This window comes from Antechinus flavipes, chromosome 6, assembly GCF_016432865.1.
Source record: "Antechinus flavipes isolate AdamAnt ecotype Samford, QLD, Australia chromosome 6, AdamAnt_v2, whole genome shotgun sequence".
Taxonomy (NCBI): Eukaryota; Metazoa; Chordata; class Mammalia; order Dasyuromorphia; family Dasyuridae; genus Antechinus; species Antechinus flavipes.
This window is the reverse complement of record NC_067403.1, coordinates 213,272,915-213,283,588: the sequence shown is the minus strand read 5'-3', so window position 1 is coordinate 213,283,588 and position 10,674 is coordinate 213,272,915. Positions and strand designations below refer to the sequence as shown.

At 36.5% G+C, this 10,674-nt stretch overlaps 1 long non-coding RNA gene across 1 annotated transcript in view; it reads right to left on the bottom strand.

Moving 5' to 3' along the window:
• Positions 1–1,572: 1,572 nt before the first annotated feature.
• LOC127540459 (uncharacterized) overlaps positions 1,573–10,674 on the bottom strand; it is a 75,330-nt gene continuing 66,228 nt past the window's right edge. The window contains exons 4-5 of the long non-coding RNA XR_007948153.1: positions 6,731–6,785; positions 1,573–5,769 (exon numbers count right to left, since the gene is read on the bottom strand). This is a non-coding gene — a long non-coding RNA (uncharacterized LOC127540459). The remainder of the gene's footprint in view (positions 5,770–6,730; positions 6,786–10,674) is intronic.

Sequence of the window (10,674 nt, the reverse complement as noted above, 5' to 3'; positions counted from 1 at the left end):
GCCACCTAGCTGCCCCTGCAATTTTTTTTTTGTTTTTGTTTTTAGATTGGTTAAGTTTTGGTTTCTTTAGTTTGATGAATAAAAAATATTATCTTCTATAATTAAATATTTGATCAATGTTCCTTTTAAAAATAAATAAAATGCTTTGCATCTTCTAATGAAAGAGGGTCAGCTAGGTTGCACAATGGATAGGATGCTGGCCCTGGAATCAGGAAGGCTCATCTTCCTGAATTCAAACTCACTTAATCCCTTCTGCCTCAGTTTTCTCATTTGTAAAATGACCTGGAGAAGGAGATGGCAAATCAGTTTAGTATCTCTGCCAAGAAAACCCTAAATGGGGTCACAGAGAGTCAGACATGACTGAAAAACAACTTAATAACACAACTAATGAAATATACTATACACAATTCTGAGAATTTGGTGGTATTCTTGGGCCCATGGTTGAGGGAGATCCCAAGTGCCCCCTAGTACAAGGGTGGTATGGATATTAGAGTCATTGCTTTTTTCAGATTTGACTAGTCAGGTAGAGTCAAGCTTAACATAAATCATGAGTTCTGTATTTACTATCCCTTTGAAATTATATTTATGTTTTATCTAACATATATAGGACTGCTTGCCATCTGGGGGGGGGGGGAAGTGGAGGAAGGGAGGGGAAAAATTGGAACAGAAATGAGTGCAAGAGATAATGTTGTAAAAAAATTACCCTGGCATGGGTTCTGTCAATATAAAGTTATTATAAAATAAAATATCAATCACTAAAAAAATTATATTTATGTTTAAGTTTTTAAATGGATGATTATAAATATAATTATCAAATATAATTATTATATTTTAATTTAAGATACATATTTCCTATCTTCTTCTTCCTATGGGAACCACCTTCAGAAGATTAATAGGATCACAGGACTCAGAATAGGAGAGAATTTTAGTGATTAACCTGGTCTACATCATTTTTAGAAGAGAAAACTCAGGCCAAAGGGTAGGATGAAATGATCAGAAGCCATATAGAACTAAGTAAAAAAAAAGCTGGAGTTCAAATCCAGGTTTTCTGTCTCCAAATCTAGTCTTGTCTTGGATATGCTCTATCTGTTAGGGCATCCATCTACAAGTCTCCTCACATTGACTTTAAGACAGTTGACACTGCTTGTAATACATTCTCCTCCTCTCTAGCTGAAACCTGTCTCTGTAACATCCCCTCTACCCCTGAATCCCCAGGTACCAAAGTCTCCCATTGCACCCAGGACCATCTCTAGTCATCCTAATCTATATCTGGCCACTGAACCCAGATGGCTCTGGAAGAAATATTAATATAACATATACATATATACTTTTACACTATGTTAAAGAATTTAAATTTTATCCTGTAGGCAGTGGAGAATCCCTATAAAACATAAGATCTCTGAGGTTAGAATTTGCATTCCCATTGCCTAGCAAAGTGCCTGGTGAATAGTAGGTACTTAATAAATATTAATTGATTTTTTTATTGAGTCCTTAAAAGGTTTTTGAGTGGGGAAAGTTTTTGTTTTGGTTTTTTGCTTTGACAAAAAGCAACAATAAAGTGAATATATTTTATTATGTCTTCCATTAGAAGCTGAGCCCATGGGCTCCTTCCTTCAGCCTGGTCCCACTCAGGGGCTACCATTGGATTCCAGCATTTAAAGCTACAGGTCAAACATGGGGAGGAAGAACAAATGAAGAGCATTAGAGAGTTTTATTTGGCAGCAGGATGGTATCAAAATGGAGAGGACAGAGGCTGGAGTCATGGAGACAAGTTGGGACGCTCTTAAAGGGGTCCAGTTGTGAGACGATGAGAGCAGATCCTGAAGTAAGGTGATGTCCATGGCAGTGGAAAAGAGGGAAAGCAACTGCCTGCCTTCATCTTTTCTTATCAGTATCTGACCTAAACTGCGGCTCCTTTTCTGTGCTCCCCCAGTCCCCTGTGATTACAGTCTCTCTTCTTAACTCAAGAGTTCAAGGTGAGTTTCAGTTCCATACAAGGTTTTCCATTATGGCTCAGTGACATTCTCAGGGAGTGATGAGGTAGCCTGATATGTAAATAAATCAGGCCATTTAAAAATATGCATCGGTACAGTTTAGTCACTGGCTTATTTGCTAGCTTCTAATTGACAGCCATTTTTCCTATCTTGCTAGCTGAAATCTCTATAACATGATAATTATTACTGGACAATACAGTATTCAATTTATTCTGAAGGCAATCATGAGGGAACATCAGGCCTTGCATTTAGCAATCAATGGAGACTTTTTTTTTTCATTACAGCAGAAAGAAATAATAATTTGCAGAGCTACAATAGGGAGATAAGGCCCTGTAAGGCCACGATTGATCCTAGCAGCTGATTCTGATTACCAACCAGGCCTGTTTGCAGAATGACAATGCAGTCAGGGGACTGGGGCCAATGCTGCAGACCAGTTACTGATATAAGAGATAGACATCTGTCCTGGGCAATTACAGATGGAGACCAGGCACTTAATGTACAACAGCTAACAAACAGGCAAAGCCAGTCTGTATACCTTGACTTTTTCTTTTTGATCTGCGGACCACACCTCCTTTTCCCCACTCTCTGAGCAGGATCCATTTCTCCAACCCTAGCACCCAGGCATCCTGTTCCTTTGTGGCACCAAATCCCCAACAGAATTCAAAGAAAGAATGGGATGACTTATCATAGGAGCATAGATTGTGAGGTGTGTGGTATCTTAAAGGTCATGGAGACCAATTGTCTCATTTTAAAGATGAGGTAACTGAGTCCCAGAGAGCTTAACTGACTTTCCTCAAAGCTCCTAAGTGGTTGAGATAAAATTCAAATAAAATTTTCCTGATTCCAAGTCCAAAGGTCTAAAAAGTGTTTTTTAAAAAACAAATATCAGAAATGAGCTATTGATTATAAGACAAAATGGATATAGTGCTATAAAGTTCGCAGCAGAAATTGTCAAATACATAGCCCACAACATTTATGGTCCAATCAGATTTAAATGGAAGTGGAAAATATTGAACAAAATAAGTAAAAATACAATAAAACACAGCTAATGTTACTATGTAGTTTTCTACATCAATATGCAGCTCATGGGAATCATTATAGATTTTTTAGGGGCCCCCACTTCTATTTGAATTTGACATCACCACTTCATGGTATATATTATCTCAGTTGAGCTTCACCACAAGGTGACAGTGATGGTGATTAAGCAATACCAGTAGTATTTCCCTGTTTTACAGATGGAGAAGCTGAGGCCCAGAGAGGGTTAGGAAGTGCCTAGGAATACATAATTAGTAAGAACCAGGAACAGGAACCAAACCCATCCCTTTCCTGACTGCAGATTCAGAATTTTTTTCACACTGCCTTTTCAATTCAATTCAATTTTTTAAACTCATATTTCCTAAACATCTACTATGCATCTAGCACTGGATTAGTAGGGATGATAGCTGAGAAAATATAAGGAAGATTCATTAAAATCTTACTGGGCAGATAAGATAAACATGTAGGAAGTAAGTAGAAAACTAGGAAAAACAATATGGGACTAAGGATCAAATTGTATGACATAGTAGGAGCCCTAGGAACTCAGGAAAAAAGAGGGAGAATTTAGGGAAGGTATTTTGGAGAATGTGGGACTTGGGCTTGGCTTTGAAGGATGGATAACATTTAATCAGAAAGCAAAAATGGGAGAGGAGATTAGGTGAATGGGAGTAACAAATCATTTAGCCCACAAATCAGAGCCTGGTTTATTATTCTGTTTGTTGTCTAGATTTAAAGCAATGGAGAAAATGTTCGTAATACCCATTACATTTAAAAGTGTGTAACTTCCCCCTCTTCCCCCAGAGAGCCAGTTGTTAAACATTTACCAGCACACCTCTGATATCCACGATCACATTTTAAACTATAATACTGAAAGAAAGCAGCACATTGGCCATCTGGTGGGTTGGGGAGAGGAGGGTACAGTTTGCCAGACAACCTTTAGGACGATCTCTTTGAATACAATTACAAAGAGGCTAGGATGAGAAGATATCTTAGATGGTAGGATAATCAAAAGAAAGCTAATTGCAAAAAGTGGGAAGATCATACCTTCAGCTTATATCTTGATAGATTCTATCTTTTCTAGGCTGGTTGTTTCCTTACTTTGAGAGATTCAGTTTAATCCCAGATTATGAGGAAATCATACAATAGTTCCATTTTAAAATGCAGTTATCTCACTGTAGTGCTTCCTCAAAAGTTCATTGAAATAAAAGGCAATGTTCCATAATAGGATTAGAAGATAATAGGAGTTTCTAGATTAAAGTGTCATCTTCAACATTGTATGCAAAATAACATACAATAGAGATCTTCAGAGTATTGTACATTATAGTTGCCCTTGTTGACTCATTCACCCACTAGATAGTAAATTCCTTGAGGTCAAGCAGTATTTATCTAAATTTTGTATTTTAACCAGTGCTTCAAATATTGTTCACTGTAGTGAACTTTATACACTGTAGGTACTTTATAAATCTATAAATATTTATTATGTTGTATTACATATTTTTTAAAAATGAGAACCAGAGGCACATGGGAGCTGCCTGATTAGGAATTATTTTTAAGAATGGCTCATGGTATTCTCTTTCTGTGTGGTCAGAGACAAGATTCTGGAATTTTTGAGGCTAACTACTCTCTAACTATGTGACCTTGGACAGTCCCGTGTCCTTTATTGTCTTCCAAGTTTCCTCTTTTATAAAATGAAGAGATAGGATTAGACCCTTTCTGAGGTTCTTTCCCAAAGCTGCCATTCTGAGCAAAGAGAAGCTCTATTCAGGGAAGACTCTCAAAGATCATGGGATCATAGATTTTTAGAACTAGAAGAAATCTTCCAGGTCATCTAATCTAATTCATTCATTTTATTTCCTGGGAGCCATAGGATGTATGAGTAGCTAAAATCCTGCTCTTATAACTAATGTAAGCAGTTGGTAATTTAATGTAAGCTTTTGATGCCTGAAGGCTGGTGAAAAAATTGGAAAAGACAGAAGCCTCTTTCTTGTCACTTTCAAAAGTGACAAACACCAAAACCCAATTGCCAGAGCCAGCCCAGCCCAGAAGGGTCCTTTGATTCTTCAGAGGGATTGAAGGGGAATTTTAAACTTAATTCTGGGAGAGTATCTGTGCTTATATTAAGCACTGACAGATAAAGTAATAGCTAACTTGTACTTAGGTGTTTATATTAGAACACGGTTGACTCTTACTTTGATACATCCCCTCACTAAGCGTTTTCAGGCATCCTGGGGAGCTCACGATTTCTCTTTCCTCTATTATTAGCTCTAGACCCTCACTGGTTGTGTTCATTCCATTTTTAGGGGCCCAGTGACTAGGACTCTGTTCCACTTAACCACTCAGGATCTACTGGCTTTTACAAAGAGATATTTTTTCACATATATATCAGGAACATTCAATCATTTCCCCTAACATCTATTTTTCACCCTCTCCCCACCCCAAAGTACCAGAATGGAAATCTCAAAACAGCTCAGTTTTTTGCATAGTATTGGTCCTACCAAGTTCAAGTACATATGTGAACAGCTGCTAGATGAATCCTTCCACTGGACTAGAGTCTCAAAGATTGCTCTTTAAAATAGTTCTTTGTTTCCCAGGACACTGGCGTTCAACTGGATAAGTTTAAGTTCTAATTCTTAGCATCTTGTAGCTTGCTCTTCTGACCTGGTGAAATTCCCAAGGCTGGAAACTAAATTCTTTTCACTGGATGCCATGACTGAAGAAGTTACCCAGATCTCATAGAAACCTGTTTGGCAAAGAGAACATAGTTAAAGGTAACAATTCTTTTTGAATGTCTCCAGAGCTAGTCACAGAGCTTCTTCTTCAATACACGCTTGGCTAAACAAAACCAATTACAGAACGTTCTTGCTTGCTCCAGTCTCTCCTGGGCATTTTCCTTATGAAGATCATAATTCTCCTGGAAGCAGATCCTTATAGTCTTCCACATGAAGATGTCTTCTTAGCAAGCTGATGAGGTTTGCACAAGCACCAGACCCTAATTATAGTATTATTTAATAATCTTAGTCTTGTTTTTATCCTGTTTCCAAAGCAAAATTAATAGCTATTAATTAGTTAGTGATAAATCTATCAATTTAGTAATAACAATATAATAATAGTAGTAGTAATAATAATAATAATGGGAAAAGCATAAATAGTTTGATAACTTGATTTTTTTCTTTTAGTAATCGACAGTGAGGAAAGAATGTCACTGTATTGTATGTTCCAACATTCAACAATTGGATGTTCCCCCATTACACCACTGTTCATCTTGTGCCAGCTACCAGAATGGAAAACATAGTTCATTGAAAAAAAAATAATAAGCTTTTGGGGGACTTGTCTTCAAATTTTAAATGTCCTTGGTGATAGTGAATGTAATACCTACAAAGGAAAAGAAAATCTTTTTTTTTTCTTGCACAAAATCAGGCTGACAGAGTTTTTGCCTGTAAAGAAATATATTTTCTTCTAAACAAGTGTTTGTTTCCCTGGCTACTGACATTAACATGGCTGAATCTGCTTTTCTTAAATCCCCTTGCCAGGATCTAGTCTGTATTTCTAAGCTGTTGGTGGCATCTGGGCTGCCTGACTGTATTCTTTCCTAGGCAAAGTAATGGGGAAAAGACTAAAGAGGAACGTAGATGTCATAGTGGAGAAAATACTGGACTCGGAATTGGGAAGTCATGAGGTCTAATCCCATCTTTAATACTTACCAGCTCTTCAACTATGGGCAAGTCACTTGAACTCTCTCAGTCTCCATTTCTTCATCTGTAAAGTGAGGATAATAACAGTATTTACCTCACAGGGTTGTTGTGATGCACAGATGGGATAATATATGTAAAGCACTATATAAATGATAGCTATTATTATTATTAAGGCAGAGAGGGCAATTCACAGCATGGATTATAATGAATTATACTTAATGCCTGGTAAATGGGAAAGAAAAAGATTTTTCATTTCAAATCCCTGATGACACTAGATAGTCTCTGAATAAGGGGAGTTTCAGGGAGTTTCCTGTTTTAGAAAATTTTTGACAGACAAGATTTCATAAGGATTTTTTTTCTTTTTCTTTCTTTCTTCTTCTTTTTTTTACAATCCAACTTCAAAATGTCTTTCATTTGCACAAACCACTTTGCTCCATCACAAACAGCCCTTTGGAAACTTTGGAAGTCATTACCTCTCTGACTAGCTTTAGAAATAACATTTAACTCATTCCCCATTGGGTCAGCTTCATCTCTTCTGGGATCTGGGAATTTTCATATTGTCAGCTCTGGGAAACTACCAGACCTCTTTCAGGGATAGATGTTCAATCCCTGGGCTCTCCTCAGCCAGCCTTATCTAGAGAATGTGCAGGTCTCCAGAGCTAGAAAGAAAAATTCCAATGGTTCCTAATTCACAATGGGAAATTCAGTAATGATTAGGGTTTTGACCTCTGGAAACATCTTTTCCCCTCCTGCCCCCAACACTCTGGTTATAAATAGTTCTTCTAAGTTGAGGTGTTTGTTAGCTTTGCAAATCAAGTATATTTACAGATGCCAGTGTCTCAGGGTTGGAGGGGACTTCAGAGGCTGAAGAAGTTTCCCTTATAAGATCTTCCCCAACACACACACACACACACACACACACTTCATCTAGCCTTTGCTCAGAGATCTCAAGGGAAGGGGAAACACTATTTCATGGATGTCTCTTTTATTTTCAGATCACTTGAATTGTCAGGATAGTTTTTATATTTCCTATGTACAATTTGTTTCTAGGGTAATTTTTATCCCTAGCGCTCAATTCTGCCATCAGTGTCACATGGAATAAGCCTAGTCCTTCTTCTATTTGACTACTATTTTTTTGTGTAAGAAAGATGAACATTTGCTCCTCATGATATCCATGAGATGTTCAAAAAATTTTAAATGGCTCTTAGCCCTGGACAATGAAATGTACCTCAAATATCACTTATACTGGTAGACACAGACACAACACTTAAAATTGTTTTGCTTGGCTAATTTTCTTTGTTACAAAGGTGTGTTCTTGGGAGGAGCCAGTAGATTGGAAAATGATTAGTATGAAAAACAAAATACATGAATACAATGCTATTTTGAGTAGTCTTCAGTCCATATAGTAGTAGAAGTGGGATACTGAGAACCCATGATATTTACACTACTTAAAGTATTAACAAGTACAACCAAATTACTATACTATATATTTCATTGCTGTTCAGTTGTTTCAGATTCTTTGTGACCCTATTTGGAATTTTCTCTTGATCTTGAAGTGATTTCCCATTTCCTTCTCCAGATTGTTTTTACAGATGAAGAAACTGAGACAAATGGTTAAGTTTCTTGCCTAGAGTCACACAGCTAAGGAGGCTCTGAGGCCATCTTTGAACTCAGGAAGATGAGTCTTCCTGACCATAGATCCAGTGCTTTAATTAGATAAAGTCTTGCTGGCAATCGGATTCTTGCCTCAGATCTTCACACGGAGGGCTGCAACTGTTTACATTAGGGTTAGTACAGTGCCTGGCACATAAAAGGCACTTAATCAATTCTTCTTAATTCATTGGCTGGAATCTTTTCCTTCTGGCTTAAAGGATACAGGAAGGGTGGGAAGGTCTCCATGAAGGAATGAAATCTATTCAGAAACCTCCTCGAGGAAAACAGACATGACAAATAGATACAATGTTACAGCAGATCATCGTGAGAATTAGGTACAAGGGCTACCAGCAGAGGCTTGAGACTGCCACATGTAGCAAGTACCAAGGGCAAAGGAATCAGTGGCAGTGATCTGGAGACGGGATACAATTTTGGTGGCTGCCAATTTCAAGGAAATGCTGTGTAGTTGCATCATATGAATTGCTCTCTTCCCGAAAAGAGAAGGTAAAATGTCTCCAAAAATCTCTCTGGGAAGTAAGGGTCAGCAAACCAAGATCTGAGGGCCAAAGTCAACAATTGCTGATAGGAAGCTAAGAATTGACTTTATATATTTGAATAATAATAATAAAAAAGCAACAGCTAAAATTTGCCCTCTGGCCATATTTTAACTAATCCCTGATATAGATTATTAGTGAGCGTATAATTTTTCTTAAATTCTTATTTTTAAATTCATTCTTAAATGAATGACAAATTTTCGGGGTAGAACTGAAAAAGAAAAAAGATCTGAAAGGACAGAGAAGAATTATGTTCTAGGCCAGGAGATTGGAAGGTTGAAGAATGTGACAGAGAAGGAAGGGAAGAAAAATAACAACTGGATATATGGAACTAAGCAATAAATATGAGGCCCTTCTATTAAGGGGAACTGGCTCCTCTTGGGGGAAGCTATTTGTACTCCAAGGATAAATGATATTGATATAGGACTCATGACTTTAAAACAAATATAGGTATACGCTGATGTTTAGAATGTAAATGTCTAGAACATAATTATCTCATGGAGGATTATTTCTGAGCCCAAAGAATTTTTATTCTATATTGTGTTTACACATAGACCAGTTTTTGGCCTTTACCTGAGGCTTAAGGAGGAAAACCAGATTGGTAGTGACAGAATAAGTACTCAGAGCAGTGATGGAGGATGATGGAGGAACTGAAGAGGGGGAATATAATGAACACAGGCAAAAAGGGACAACCAGTGTCAGATCTTTTTTGTTATAGTTGTTGTTCACCCAAAATATTTATCCTGTATGCAGAATCGTTATCTTTGGATCTTACTTTTATCAGAAATTTAAGAAAATGTAATTGAAGAAAATTTATCTAATTAAACAAAAAAGAATGTTTAAAATTCTATTTTTTCTAGGGTTTCGGGATAAAAATAAAAATGGCATGGTTATGGAGGTATATTAACAGAATCACCCTACCTCTAAGAGATACTCTTAGAAACTTTAAGGGGAGATGTAGTCAGTTTAGCTCTGGGATCATAACCTGCTAATCTTCATGTGAATTGGGAGATTAAGTCTTGAATCTTGCTACAGAGGAAAATGGGAGAGTTAGGATTTAAACCTAATTCTTTTGATATCAAAATTGAGTGTATTTTATATTGCATTGCATCAGTAAAATCACAAATATTTTTCATATTTTTATATCTCACTAATAGAAACTAGATATGAATAAGAAAAGTATAATTATGATAATTACAAAAACATTAAATGTGAGGGCATCAGTTTACAAAGATATGCACAGATGTACAAGCACAACAACAAATAGTATCTATTATTACTAGCATTTTATGACACATTACAGTTTGCAAAGTGCTTTACACATGTTAATTAAGTTGATCCTCACCATAATGGGTTTATCTCTATTTTATAGATATAAAGATTGAGACACAGAGAGGTTAATTGACTTGGGATCACACAGCTTATACATATCTAAGGCAGGATAAAATATATTCATCAAATTTAAAAAGAAAGAAAGAAAATAATTGGGGGGAAGATTCCATGTGCTTGGCTAGCTTGAGCCATTAAGCAATGTCAATTTTGCTCAGCTTGATTTATATGTTCAATAGTATACCAATCAAATTCATCAAATTAGATAAAATCATAAAAATGGTATAAAAACAAATTGGCAAAGATATCAAAGGAAACAATGAAAGGAAAATAACCTCAAACTGCTGGATCTTATAACTAAAGCAGTAATTATGAAAACTATTTGATACTGGACAAAGAAAACCAAACTAAACCAAA